The sequence below is a fragment of the Megascapheus bottae genome, chromosome 7 (genome assembly GCF_031878675.1).
Source record: "Megascapheus bottae isolate mThoBot1 chromosome 7, mThoBot2.hap1, whole genome shotgun sequence".
Taxonomy (NCBI): Eukaryota; Metazoa; Chordata; class Mammalia; order Rodentia; family Geomyidae; genus Megascapheus; species Megascapheus bottae.
In genome coordinates this window covers 43,804,884-43,820,073 of record NC_143515.1, presented here as the reverse complement: position 1 = coordinate 43,820,073, position 15,190 = coordinate 43,804,884, and the positions used below count along the sequence as shown (strand labels likewise).

The following is a 15,190-nucleotide window of genomic DNA, read 5'->3' as shown; positions in this document are numbered from 1 at the left end:
TGGAACAATGGTCAAAGGTGATCATAAATAATGACCCTTAACTGAAGGTGTGAGATCAAATTAATTCCTTGCTCTTCTTGGTATATTTTATAGCAAGCTTCCCATTTATGTGGAGTTGGACATTTTTGATTGACTGTTAGCTAAAAATGTCAAGTGAAGACTTTAGTATTTAGTACTGTTTTGTTTACATCCAACAAATAAAGTAGTCAAATGCTATCTATGGTGGCTGGAGGACTCAGTCCATAGAAACCACATTCTCACATACAGTAGGCCAAAAGGGGAGTGTAAAAGCAGATTGAAGGAGGGAAAAGAAACATTGGAATGTATGAACTTCCACTTGCATCAGCATTTAACTAGGGGTGGGGGAGAGTTATCACACACACAGTTCTGCTTTGGAATCTGAAGGCACAATTTAGAAACTCAAGGATAACATCAAAACTTCCACCACCCCACCCACAGCAACTGGCATCCTCGTTGGCCTCTCTGGGTTGGTGACATGCCATATTTTTTCTGATCTCTAGCCAGCACAGCTTATCTCCCACTAATTTCCTAGTTGCATCCGTTACATGAGAAGTGAGCCAAGGCTGGGAGCAGAACCTGAAGTTAGAATATGGTGACATTAGACTGTCAAAGGTGATTAGACTTGTTTCGCTACATTACAAAAGTCTCAGCTTAGCTGTCACTTCCCTGCATGCCCTTCTTTAACCCCATATGCTATTTCCATGCCACAGGAATCATAGGCAGGGCAAGAACCATATTGGCTTCTTTCACAGCCAAATCCTTTCTCATTAGTGCCCAGAAATGCCAAGCTCTGGAATAAATATCGGGTTATGGAGACATATCCAGAAAAGTTGCCAAGTTCAATTGGCCAGTGACAGCTGGATAATGACTACTCAGAAATAAAGCAATGGTGGACATGCTCCCCCCAAAGTAGAAATAGGGACTTGTCAGGAATAAAATGTATCTCAGGAATTTCCCAGACATCCCATTCTCTACTTTTCCTTCCTTTTCTGTACCCTTCCCCTTTTTCATCTTTCTTTGTGCCACTGTGGTTTGAACTCAGGGCCTAGGCAGTGTCCTTTAGCTTTTTCATTTCATGCTTGCACTCTGCCACTTGAGCCACAAGCTCTACTTCTACTTTGGGTGCTTAATTGCAGAGATAAGTCACACAGATATTCTTTCTAAGGCTGGCTTCGAACTGAAATGCTCGGACAGATCTCAGCCTCCTTAGTATCTAGAATTATAGATTTGATACACTAGTGTCTGGCCACTCTTCCCCTTTTCCATGTTCTCTTATTCTCCACAGCCCTTTTTATGTTCATCTCTTCTGTCCCTCTCCCTGCCATGAGTCCCAAGCCAGTTTACACACTAGTTTGTAGATGTCTTTGCATTTTGGATGTTTGTTCTGTTAGGAAAATGGAGAGATGTTTCTGTATCTGTAGTTCTGAGTCTGAGTTGGTGGGCTTACAGGCAGCCTTGCTAAATCCTTAGAGTCCTGGCCGAGTATCAGTAGAGAGTAAGATATAGAGAGGGGTTTGGGATAACTTGAATATCACTTGAGAAAGAGTCTTTCCTTCAACTGATGTGTAAAACAAATCAAGCAAACAAATACAGATGGAAAAGGCAAAGATCACAAATGTGTCCTGCCATCTCTCAGTCTCTTTTACTTCTCTATCATTAAGTGTTTGTTTATACAATCATGGACTTTTCCTCTATATAATGGTGAGAACCCACCCAACCTGTGTTCTCCCTGCATGCCTGGTGGTAGTTGCCACACTGTGTTGTTTCAGCAACTCCATTCTACTTTGTGTGGTGCCAAGGAGAGGAACATATGGCCTTGACTGTTAAAAATATTCATGAGTCATGTTGCCCAGCCCTGAAGTACAGCCACCTTCAGGGCAACTTTCCAACTGCTCATATTGATTTACAGCATGGAATGAAGACCAGATGAAGTTCCAGGAGGTATTCAAAAGAGACAGAATGCAGTGGCGCAAGTTAGAGTTCGGTCAGGATGCTGGATTGCATGTTCCTTCTGGAAAGAGGCATGGAGTCTTGGTAGAATATCAAAGTAAGGGATCTCACTTTATGGTCCCATTTATAGACCCAGCATTCTGTTAAAGCCTTCTGTACAAAGAACCTGAGTAGAGTTGAAAGTGAGTGTTTCCCTTCTCATTGACTTCTCCCAAATTTCCTCTTCCTCCATGACCAATAAGACTCACTGTGTCTAAAACACAGATGCAAATCTCCATGCTAATTCAAAGATAAGTGCTCATGTGTTTGTTTGGTTTTTTAATGACTTTCATCTTTCAGAGAACTTCTGAAAAACTTCAGGTTGTAGAGTTTGATAGTTATTTTTATTTGAACATGTCCAAGATTGTCTGTGGAAGTGATCCTGAGTGTGCTTGGCTTCCTGGGGACATTTTATGTGATTTGCCAAACACCACGATGAAAGCAGTGCGCTTAAAACATCAAGAGGGAGAAAAAGGCCTAGCTGGAATAGTCTAAGAGGAGGCAGGCAGAACTCTAATAGTTTCATGATTTAGAATACAATGTACCATTTGCCCTTTGTTCCTCCTTTCTATTGTAAATTAATCATTAGAGGGCTCTTTCAGAAGCACTTTTTTTTTTCTGTTGTGTATCCTGCTCCCACCTGCCCCATGTGGGAATCTGCACCTGACTGTAATTTGGGGAACACAAATTGTAGTGGTTCAGCACTTTGTGACTCCTCTAATAAGTGAATGTCACTCGTATCTTCTGGCACAATTCAATTCAGAAGAGCTGCAATGTATCATTAATGTATTAAAAAGTGTTGTGTTTTTAGGCTGAATACCTGGAATTAGTTGAGAGCCAGACGATCCAAAACAGGCTTTTTTTCAGTGCTTGGGAGCCCCGAGGAAGCAATTCTTGTTTAAGCATCTGACTTATCAGAGCAACCGAACGACTTCAAAGGTCTGTGCAGGATGCTCAAAATAGGCACCTTGCCAAACAGAAATTGAAACACGTATATGTACTAGACTATTTGCCTTACAGAAATTAATTTTCAGCCAACAGCACCTAGGATTATTTAATATTTATCTTGAGCTCCAGGAAGATGAATCTATTATTTTATGAGTTGATTTTGTTATTTTGCTTGAGTGTTTCAGTCAGTCTCTCCAGTAGGAGTTCCTTATGATTTCCCTCATAAACTGCTCCAGCCCGTCACCCTATTCTCTCTTAATTTATATGTATTCAAGACAGTATTTCATTTTGCCTCACCTGATTTCCCCAGTTGGGGGAAGAAAGAAATGAACAGATCCTTTTAATGATCCAGTAAGTGTTAAGTCTGAGAAAGCTGGACTCACCTGTGGTATGGAGCCAGCAAAAAGAAGAATTGAGGGAACTCTAGATTGCCAGAAAGGTAATACGAACACTTGATCTCCAAGATCCTCTCCAACTTTGTGGCCTGCCACCAGAAGCCCCTTCATTCTCTATACCCAAGATTAGAGTCAATAATCCCTGCAGAGCTATTTCTCCCATCCATGTTTGTCACTGTAAAGTTCCCTCCAATATCCTATAACCTCTCCTCCTGCTTGCTAAGATTCCGAGGAATGGTAGGTTTTGTTGATTATTTGTGCTGAAGAAATCAAAGCACGGAGAAAGAACTATGTCAATGTGTTGAGTCGCAAAATGACTGATAGAGTATCAGGAGGACTTGAGTGTATAAAAAGCCATGCCACTGCAAAGCACCTGGTAGATGGGAAGTGTTAAATATCAATGGAGCATTGCTCTCTGCAGCGTCAGCACCCTTTCCTGTGGCCACACTGAGAAAGATGCTAAAATGTCATTTCATGGACCACATTATGTGCTGCTTACGATGAATATTCTGGCCATGGTTTATTACATTTTTGATAAATTGTAACTTCTTGGGCCTAAATTTGGTTAGCTTATCTCTAGAACAATTTAAATATCTTGAAAGACTGAATTCGCCCCAAAGATTTAATCATCATTCAACAGCAGTCGGTAACCATGTGGTACTAATTTAAATTACTGTAGCAGTGGACAAGTCTCTATCCAGAAATTAATAAATGCAATTTATAAGGAATGTTAAGTAACAACTAACAATTTAATGCTTTGTGAGTTTCAGCCAAACTGATTAAATAATTAAACCAGATTTCTAGGGATAGGGGAAGAGATTTTACTGTAAAAGAGATAAACAGTTTGGGAATTGGATGCATTCTTTTAGACATTTAAGATAATTAAATCTAAAACCTATGTTAAAATAACACTAAAGGTCTGGTTTAAATCAGTAGTGGGAATTGCTAAGTTAAGAGTTAACATCATTTCCAACATTCTCCACATTGTATAAAATAAAACATTTGGGACTCAGAGCACTGCGTCAATTTGTAGAGCACACGATTGGTGGGACAATAATGGTCGTGAGCACAAATAAATGTATTTAAAGGAACTTCCTTCTTGTTATGAGGTTCCTGGGCTTTTACTAGCTAAAATGAATGCTGAGAATCCTCTCAGAGCTATTATTGAAAACTAAAGTTTCCTTATATGTTGTGTTCAAATTTCTTTTTTTTTAAGGTAAAAGAGATTGGAGCTATTTTGATATAACATGCGTTAGGTGCAATATTTACATTTGTGGTCTTAATGTCAGTCTTTTTGGACAAATTGTTGAATGCTTATGTATGCAAATACAGACATGGTTTTCTGGTACAAAGATTAATAAAAGCGTGCAAGCATTCTCTTTTCTGAAGAATAATGATTTTGTATGCAGATAAAAACAGATGGTAACCTCTTTGATAGGAGTATCCATGAGTTACAATAGTACTTATTCCTTTTAAGGCTAATTTTTCAAGCAATTGCCATAAATGGCTCAAGAACCGTCCATCAATCATCCTTTGTGTTGCGTCTTTAGATACAATCCCAGTGGAGAGAGACCATTTAACCACGTGTGTCAGGGCCTCCCACATAAACCCATGAAAGCTATGTAGAAATATCTATCAGATATGTGGAAAATAGGCTTAAGATTACCATTTGTACCCATAAACATTTATTACAGGCATTGTTTAATTTTAAATCTCAGCTTCTAAGATGTTACCCTTTTTTAGGAAGGAAATCTAATTGATTCGTATTTATACAAGATTTTTATTAATTCTGGCCTAAAACAACAGTCTAGTATTCGGAGAGTGGATGAGGAATCTCTTTCTCTCTCATAATCATAGAAATTATGATTGATATCAGAATGATGACAGCTGATGAGGACACTGATTGGTACTTCTCCAAATACTTTGCTTATACCTTTACATATCATCCCAGTGAAAGTTGAAGCCATTTTATACCGACTCCTCCTTTTATGAATAGTGGATCTATTTGTTCATGACATAACTTCCAAAAGCAAATTTTATGCCTATATGTTAAATTCTTGCTTTATATCCTTTGTTTCTCCCTTGCTTTTTTAACTTTGATTCAAGTCTGACAATCCTATTTCTGCCCTACCTTATTTCCTTATCCATCTGAGTGTAACCCTGTTTATTCCAGGGTCCATTGTCTTCTGTAGACCATGCTGCTTTTGAAAACTTCATTGCTTTTTTCCAAGAGATGACTTTTGGTTATTCTAAGTCAAGCATTGTAGCTCTATACTTCAATGCTACTAGAAATATCTAGAGATGTGGGCTTCAGAGATAATTCTGACAAACGAGTTGTCCAACAAGCTTGTTAGCAGTTTTTAGAAAGGTTACCTCTTAGCCGGGCGTCCTGAGACTCTTATTTCCAATTAACCACTACAAAACCAGAAGTGGTGCTGTGGCTCAAGAGGTAGGATTGGTAACCTTGAGCCGAAGAGCTCAGGGACAACGCCCAGGCCTTCAGAGTTCAAGTCCCACTGAACTAAGATAGGAAACAAGAGGTTTATCTTTGTGATTGTTGTTCTTAATGTGCTAGGTTATTTCATTTTTCCCCCTAATGGTTAATCTCATGTGGTTACTGTATGCGACCTTGTTACCTGGTACGATTATTGGTCTATTTGAAATAGGGAAGGTAAGGGGGGAAACAAGATGATTGGGAGGGGATGGGAGAAGGGAAACTAGGATAAAAACATGAGAAGGAGTATCAATATGTGAGAAGTAATGCATGCACTACCTGACAAATGTAACTATAACCCCTCTATACATTACCCCAATAATAAAATAAAATATATAAAAGGTTACCTCTTTAAAGAAAGGTACCCCAAAGGAAGCAGTCCCCTGTTCTTTTCATATTGTTCATCTGTATGTAACATTTAAAGTTATTATAGCCATTTGAGGATGTAGATTGGGCCATCTGTCAGATGAATTCAAGAGAGACCTGCAAAGCAGAGAAGCAGAAGAAACCAGTCCTTATGTCACGGTATAATCGTCGATAGTGCCCCAAACTGGAGCTCTTGATCTCCTTTTCCTAAATGTGTAATTGTGTTTTGTAGCTGGGCATCTCATAATTGGCAAAAACATGTTATACATTTGGCACTGTAATCTGAGTGTGAATCAATGAATGAATATTCTGTTCAAGGAATTGTACTAACAGTTCAAACATTAAACATTCACTACTCTTCTTATATAAAATAGCAGCTTTACTAGTAAGCTATAATCATGAAGTAGAATATTCAATAAAGAAGAATCTAATAAATACCATAATAATAATAATGTACATTTTTTGAGCAATTGCTATGAAGCAGGTACCATATTAAATCCTTCCTAAGGTGAGTTTGCAATGGGTTTGTCTTCCAAATATTTTCCTTACACGCTATGTCATAGCTTAAAAATATTATATGTAAGTATATTTATATATGTCTTTCTCACTATATGTATGCTTTATCAGAGTGTCATCTTTTCCAAGTCTATTTGTTGCCACAATATGTGATCTTATTTGTTTATTTTCATCAAGTTTCTTAAATTATTGTTGTACATTCTCTGGATTTGGTTATGTATCTATCATAATCATATTGTACAGAAAATTTGAACTGAAGTGAAAATTATCTCTGACTTGTCACCTCTCCCCTATTCCTCTCTCTGCTCACTACAAGGTTTTCCAAATAAATAGATGTTCCCTTCTTCTGCAGCTTTGATTCTTTTAATCACACTCATTACTTAATCTACCAGATTGAATGCAATTGCTCTCATTTTTTTCAAACTTTCCTTTAAAAAAAAAAAGGAGGATCATAGTTAGTGAGGAAACAAACAGCGCAGGGACTGTTTGCCTGCCCATGACTTCAGGCCTTAACACCAGCACCATGTCACCAGTTCCTCCAACCCAAGGCACTAAGGCCCTTAGTTTATTCCCTTCTCACTTCTCCCTCACTTGTTAATTCTGCCTTGAAAGCTTCTATTGCTTTGATTTCTCCCAAGAGAAGGACTGCTTTCCCTGATTTCCATTAGGCTTTTATCATCCCTTTTCTGGGCTTCTGGATCAAATGCTTAGCAAATCTTTGGGATATCTATACTCTTCTCCAACTATCATTTTCTTTGTAGCTCAGTCCTGCATTAGAACAGCTGAAATCCTAAAGTTAATGTGAGTGTCTTCTTGATTTTGAACAGGTGCTTCCTTCCAACTGTCCCTCTAGATCCTCTCCTTCTCTCTTCTTCTTCAGTGGGCACTGCTCTCTGCCCACTGAAATAGTCTGTGCTCTGAGCACATGTGCTTTCACAGCTCTGTTGTCTTTGTGTGGCATTCCCCCCTCCCTCACTATCTAGGCAATGAACTTCTGCTGCTCCTGAGGCATAATGCAAAGGTTCCCTCGCTTCCTAGGAATCCTTTCAAGGCCCTTTTAACATATCTCCTTCATCAAAGCAACTATGTATGTGTGTGAGTTTAAAAAGTGAACTTTTGAGACAAGGAGCTCTTTGTTATTCATGTCAGCATCCCCTCCCTGAGTGTTACCTGGTGGTTCAGGAGAACTATCTAGAACTTGAATTTCTGTTGAACTAAGTAGTAGGATGAATTCAGGAGTGTGAGGAGTTTGTCAGGGTAGCAGTTGGTATGGGAGACTCACTCATTGAGCAAATATGTATAGAGTATTTACAATGAGCCAGGAGCTCTTGTAAGAACTGGACCTAAAAGTGAACAAACAGATGGATGTCAGTCATATACTTGTGGGACTTAGCTTTCACTTCCAGTGGGAGATGACAAAGACAGTGAGTTTGGCAGGAACATATAGCATGAATGAGGAAAAAAAAGAATTAGACATGAGGACTGGTGATGAATGGCAATGAGTATCACCCATTGATAGGCAATTAAACTCAAATTAAAACACCTCTAGCCTATAGCTATACATTACCTACCCTACTAAATATGTTTAAGGGCTATGTTTGGCCAGAAGACACTTAGTGTGATTATAAAGATTCGTTTGTTCCACAACTTACTTGAGACATAGGAAGGGTCAATAGATCCTTGAATCCTGACAGAATTTCCCTCATGGTCTTATTCTAGTCTGTTTAGTGATATCACCTCACTTTGCCTGAACTTGTACTCACAATATTTTCTTCCTAGCCACAGACATGCCCTGAGAAAGTGATCTATTTGCATCCTATGGTAGGAAGAGCTTGTGGCTCGGAGTTGATGGCCTGGCAATGAGAGTCAAGGACAGAGCTCAAAAAGTACATGAGCTTTCTCATGCCAGATTAAGGTTTGATATATTAAAAAATGGTTCCGCTGATCATTCTTTTAAACTATAGAAGAACAAAACAGTAGGTCATTTTAGGGACATATGACTAGATGGCAGAATAATAAAAGCATTTTAAACATTGTAAAGACATTTAAAAGAGCATTCTAGATTGAACAAGCCCTTTATAATCAGTAAAGGACAATGAAATGAGTTATTTGTATCTTTACACAATGCCATGTACCTTAGCCTGTCAAATAGTTAATAGCCATCTTTTTTTCACTTCATACTAGTAGCCAAGCATTTCTTTTCCAAAAATATTGTTTTATCTTTTAAGTAGTTGTATAAAGAAGTTGCCCTTCAACAAAGACATTTTTTAATGTAATGTGTCTTGGTCAGTGTCAACTCTTTCAACATTCTCACTCATCCTTCCCAACCCAGCCCTTCCTTCACTCTTCTTAACTTTGTAGACTATACATTGAAGTTTAAATTTTTCATTTTATCAATTTACTTTGTGTTTATGGAGGTGAGGAACAGGGGGATGATGATTACATAAGTCAGGTACTGAGTACATTTCTTTGCATACAGTGTCTTCTGTTCCCTCCTTCTCTTCCAGTACCTCCCTCCCATCTCCATCCATGAATTCTATAGTTCACTTTCATCAGTGTTCAGTGAGCTCCACTGCAGTGCTTTTTCACCCCCTTTTTCCTGAAGTTCTTCATTGAATGTTTGACTGTTTTCTTCCCCCTTCTTCTCTTTATGTTTCTATACCCTTCCCAAGGGTTTCTAACAGTAGAAATGGATTTAGGGTTCTGACTGATCAGCAAATTGTGTTTTTCCATTTTTTTATGTAAACAGTCAGTTTTAAAGGAGGAAGTTAGTGTAGAGAAATGATAAGGGAAGGATTCTGCTTGAAATAAAGGTATGACAATGGCACTTGAAATTTCTTTTATTGCATGTTGAAAATGAATGTCAAAGGCTTATAGAATTAATAATGCATATCAATAGTATATGGAGGAATGGTAAAGCTTATTCACAAATGTTTTTACTCATCCAATCACATATTCATTCATTTATTTCCTCTTTCCAGAATGCTGAGTTCTTACCACCACTGTCTTGTGAGCTAAGGACTATGGAGGACATAAGGTTGCAGAGTGCTTCTCCTCTGCAGACTCAAAGAGCTCACAGTCCCTTGCAGGAGCCAGACCTGTGACATGTTACTATCTTTGTTCTTGTTGAATAAACTCCAGAGATGGTTTGCTCCAAGTTAAGTGCTGTGTGAAACATACTTTTCTGCACCCAAACAGTATATTAATAATCTTCTTGAGGTCCTTCTTTCCTCAAGCATAAAAAAAACAACAAAAAAAAACAAGCTGCCAGACTCTTAGCTCCAATTAACTTCTAGAAAATGGGAAGTGGGGCTTGGCTCAACAGGTAGAGCAGTAGCCTTGAGCTGAAGAGCCCAGGGACAGCACCCAGACGCAGAGTTCAAGTCCCATGACCCACACAAAAAAATAAATAAATAAAAATAAGAAGCAACCTTCTTAGTAGATATAATGAAGAGATTTTCTGCTTCTCCTGAAGCTGGAGTATCCACCAAGTGATGTATGTGTGTTTCTGTAACACTATTCCAGAAGGCCCAAGGCTCCTGAGTCATATGATGGCAGTTGTTCTCTGCAGCCATTGGCTCTCAAGGAGGAGCAGGCGTTTCATCATTTGCAAAAGGAAGAATGAGGCGCCTGCCTGAATCCACCGTATGTGCGTTGATTGGGAGTTGTTAGGAGACATAGCCTTGACAAGAGCTGAGTTGCCCAGCCAGCTTCCCTTTATCGAATGGGCCAGTGCCAATCATCATTGTTCTTGCAAGGTGATAGCAGGAGTTGTTCCCCGTGAGAAGATGGTGGCATTCTGGCAGGGTCACTGTGGTGTTAAGATGCATAACATTTGTCAGGTTTGCCTAGGACTTCTGGAGGTTTAGTTATGAAACTTGTTAATTGAGCTATAAATATAGCTGCAGCCTTTGCCTTCCAGTGAGGCAGTGTGTTAATTTGGGTTTGGCAGGGGGATGGTGCAAGCTGCCAATGTTATGTTAGGATTAGTAACGTGCAGTACATTTTAACTGCACTTCCCCATGTGCCACACATTCTTCCTCTGTTTGTTATCTTTGTGTGGGGAGAGAGGAGAAGAGAAAGCAAGCTCATCATCATGAGCATCTTATGTTAAGGATATTTATCTGTGAGACCAGGTTTTACCCTATAGATCTCCAAGTGGAAAGTGGTAGGAAGATAAATGAGGGAGACTGTGTGTCACACCGGAGGCCATAGCCTTTTGCCTGCGATTAGTGTAACCACAATTGGGAATCAGGGTCTTCTTGTTTTTACTCTCTCCAAAGGAAGCCACTCTTCTCCTCCCTGCCCTCCCCCCATATTTAGGACATGTCTCTGTAAGTTAAAGTGATAATAAATATTTATTCTTTTGGTTTATTTTTTTCATTTTTGCTCATATGAATGAAATTGCCTATGGAATGGAGCGGTTTTGTTTGTTCATTTGTTTATTTCTTTCCTCTAATAGTTGCTAAAGGACAATGCAGAGGTTGGGCATGTCACTTGTTCATCTTATAGAAAAAATACGTGAGGATTTTGAACTAAATATACAAACAGCTTTGGTTGCATGGTGCTTATGAAAGAATAGGAGTGACAGACTCAAGTCTGGGGCTGTTTAGATCTTCTTGGTTAAGTATCGATGGATGGATGGATGGATAGATGGACCTTAACTAGTCAAGTTTACCAGAAAACCAGTTCTTGCTTTATTCTCTTAAAACATGCAAGATATCTGGAGAAAAGTTGATAAAGATGGGACATCTTGTTTGTTGACAATACAATGAAGAAAAGAAGGAACTTTCAACTAGACAGCACAAACTTCCATTTTCTTCCCAGATTGCCTGATCTGAGCAGGTAAAAAGCAGTATGTAAGGCCAACATCCTGTGACTCACTCCACAGAAAGTGGTAATCACAATTCCCTGGGTATGAAATATTGTGAACAGATCAGCTTGAACTAAATATTCTTTGTTTTTTCTTCTGTTTTCCCCTTCTTGGGAATGTCTCTCATCTCTTGATAAATAAAATTTCTGACTCTTTTTTTTGCTTGTGTTGTTTAATTAGAGCCCTAGTTTTTACATTTTATTTTATTGTTGGGGTGATATACACAGGTGTTACAGTTACATTCATCAGGTAGTGGCTACATTATTTCTTGAATATTGTTATGCCTTCCCATGTTTTTCTCCCACTTCTTCCACTCACTCATCTTATTTTTCCCTTCCCTTCCCATTTTCAAATACACAAATAAACTTATATATAGATACAGTAACAACATGAGATAAATCTTAAGGGGAAAAGAAGAAAAAAGAAATAGCTTCACATACTACATTAAGAATGCCAATCACAAAGATAAAACTCTTATTTCCATACCCTGGAGAGCCCTATTTTTTTCCTGGGTTACACTGCAAAAATGAAGATATTATATCATGAGGAGTAGCAATATGCCCAACTTTCTTGAAGGTTGAATTATCATTGTTATTGTTTTTTATTATTTTTGCAATGAAATTGGAGCCTGCATCAACTCCACCAGCTATTAATTGTATTTCCTTAAGTCCTTCTTATGTTCATTTGAAATATATTTTATAACTGATCCAGTAACCTTACTGCTAACCAACAATTACTGTCTAACATCTGAATATGAAGAATGTGGGGCAAGCCACAGTTGTACATGGAAACTTTAAAAAAAAAGTCTTCCTTAATATATTCTTTAACTAAAAAATCATTGTGAGGAAATTATTATAGTCTCACTAAATTCTGACATGCTGAAAAAATGGCTATTCATTCATTGAAAATTTGAACTAAACTTGATGATTGTAATGATAAGAGAATAATAATAATAATAATAATAATAATAATAATAATAAAGCTGTAGGCTATGCCAGGCAGTCAACCTTTTCTGGGTACTTCCCCATTCCCAGATCTGACACAGCCTGGACCAATTTTAATTCTAATTGTCTGAGGTGGACAGTGAGTGGGTGCTTTTACAAATGTTACTTTGAAGACTGAAGATTCTGGAATTGAACTAATGAAATTGTTAGTGTCTGAAGCAGTGTTATGAGCAGTTGTGGGGTTTTATACTTAGGCACCCAGCCCTGTAGGCAAGTGTAGACTGGAATCTAGCCCTGTGCTGCTTGCCAAACTGTGTGCCCCAGCCTAGGGCTCAATTGGCCAGGACAAATACACCTTTCTGAATTCTGTTAGGGTGGAGTACCTTTCCGTAACTTGCACAAAGATGTACTATATATTAGCAGTGGCTTTGGCTAGAAATAACTGTTGCGGGACTCCTGTCTTTCCCCACCTGTACTCTGGATATGAGACCTTGGAAACCATTAAGCTATTCATGTAGACACTTCCAATCTAGTGAGAATACATTACACAATTGGGTTATCTTGAAGGAGAAACCAAGTCTACGAACCTGTGCCCCTTGTTCTATGTTTCTTAGAGAAAATTTGGCCAGTAAGAGTATATCACCTTTAAAGTGCTTGCCTTGCATGCATGAAGACCCAGGTTCGATTCCTTGGTACCACATATATAGAAAAAGCCGGAAGTGGTGCTGAGGCTCAAGTGGTAGAGTTCTAGCCTTGAGAAAGTCCAAGGACAGTGCTCAGGCCCTGAGCTCAAGCCCAGGACTGGCAAAAAAAAAAAAAAAGTGTATATCACCTTTTGATGGCTGCTGGACATTAAGAAGAGCTTGATCTCCTCATGGAAACAAGAATCTCTAATTTCAAGAAGTTCAGCTACTTATTCACCAAGCTTTGTTTTCTTCAGCAAACATGAAAGACTTTCCTCTCCTCCTCCCCTACCCGTTTGTTTATTCCTTTGGTTTTTAAGCTAGTTCTAAATTCAGGACAACGGGCGGTATTTATTAGGCTCCCAGCAAGATCTTACAGACCATGTAATTCCCCATTTCCTCCACACCCACATTATAACAGAATTGTTCCTTCCAGCAGAAGCCACAAACTGGCAGGTCATTGCCCAGATCCAGCCTACATCATGTTTTGTTTGGCCCACAGAGGGTCATTTGAAAATAATTGCACCGATGTTTAAACATGGGAGATTGCATGTACACACCAAGAACTCTGATCTTTCTCAAAAAAGGAAGTTGGAAATATGGCCCTAGAGAGCCTAGCTGTCTTCATGGCAGCAATCAGCTGGGGCTATATTTCTTTTCCTTGGATGTTCACCCTCCACTCTCCTTCTGTCCCCTCCAGTCTCCACTGGCTCTTAGGCTAAGGCTGAGTGTCAGACGCCACTCCTCATCTTTCCTCTCACTTACAGTTTTGAAGTCAGTGATTGTCCCTTCATTCTTATATTCCTTTCAGCTCCTGATTAGTAAGACTCCACTTAGGAAGAGACATGGGAGAGGGTAATGTTTTTTTTTGGAGCCATTTTTTTCCATATATTCAGTACATTTCTTTTCCTGCATGATTTATACATTATGCTATCTACCTATCTCCTGTAGAAATATTTGGGTTCTCTATCATTTCAAAGAAAAGGTCTTTATTTTTTTCCTCTTAAGAAAAAGAAATTGCTGCACTCCTGACCTGCCCATTGTATTAGCTGAAATATCTTTCTTTTCTTAACTTGCTTATTGGCTCTGCTATCTCAGGCTAAAGGAAGTATCCTACTGGAAGTTTTTGTTTTGCTTTAGGTCTTTAAGACCGGTTCTCACTATGTCATTTAGGCTGTCCTAGAACTGGTAAGCCTCTTGGCCTCAGCCTTCCAAGGACTGTTATTACAAACATGTACCACCATGTCTGTCTTGCTGGAAGTTTTTGTTGTTCACTAATATTTCATATACTACTGCTCCAGCTTGTAGAATTTTAATTCCTCCAAACCCTAAACCATGGCATAGATCATTTTCAGGAAAAGAGCTGTAGGATCCATGTGAAATGGATCCATAAATGGGAACTGTCCAGATAATGAATCTTAATCAGGATGTATCTGAGAATGAGTTGAATGTCTCACCATTACCTGTCTCCACTACAGATCAGAATATACATATAGTTGGGCCGGGATTTTGGCCTAGTGGTAGAGTGTTTGCCTAGCATGCACAAAGACCCAGGTTCAATTCCTCGGTACCACGTACATAGAAAAAATCTGAAAGTGGGGCCGGGAGTTTGGCCTAGTGGTTAAACTGCTTGCCTAGCATGCATGAAGACCCGGGTTCGATTCCTCGGTACCACATACATAGAAAAACGCCGGAAGTGGTGCTGAGGCTCAAGTGGTAGAGCTCTAGCCTTGAGAAAGTCCAAGGACAGTGCTCAGGCCCTGAGCTCAAGCCCAGGACTGGCAAAAAAAAAAAAAAAATCTGGAAGTGGTGCTGAAGCTCAACTGGTAGAGCTCTAGCCTTGAGAAAATCCAAGGACAGTGCTGAGACCCTGAGCTCAAGCCCAGCACTGGCAAAAACAAAAACAAAAACAAAAACAGAATATACATGTAGTGCTCGAGAAGGAAGTTTGAAAAAAATAT

The 15,190-nt window shown here is 39.0% G+C and overlaps 1 long non-coding RNA gene across 1 annotated transcript in view; it reads left to right on the top strand.

Annotated features, from left to right (window-relative positions):
* The window catches only part of LOC150060712 (uncharacterized), a 140,163-nt gene that overhangs the window by 26,696 nt on the left and 98,277 nt on the right, over positions 1–15,190 (top strand). The gene's annotated exons all lie outside the window — the stretch shown is intronic.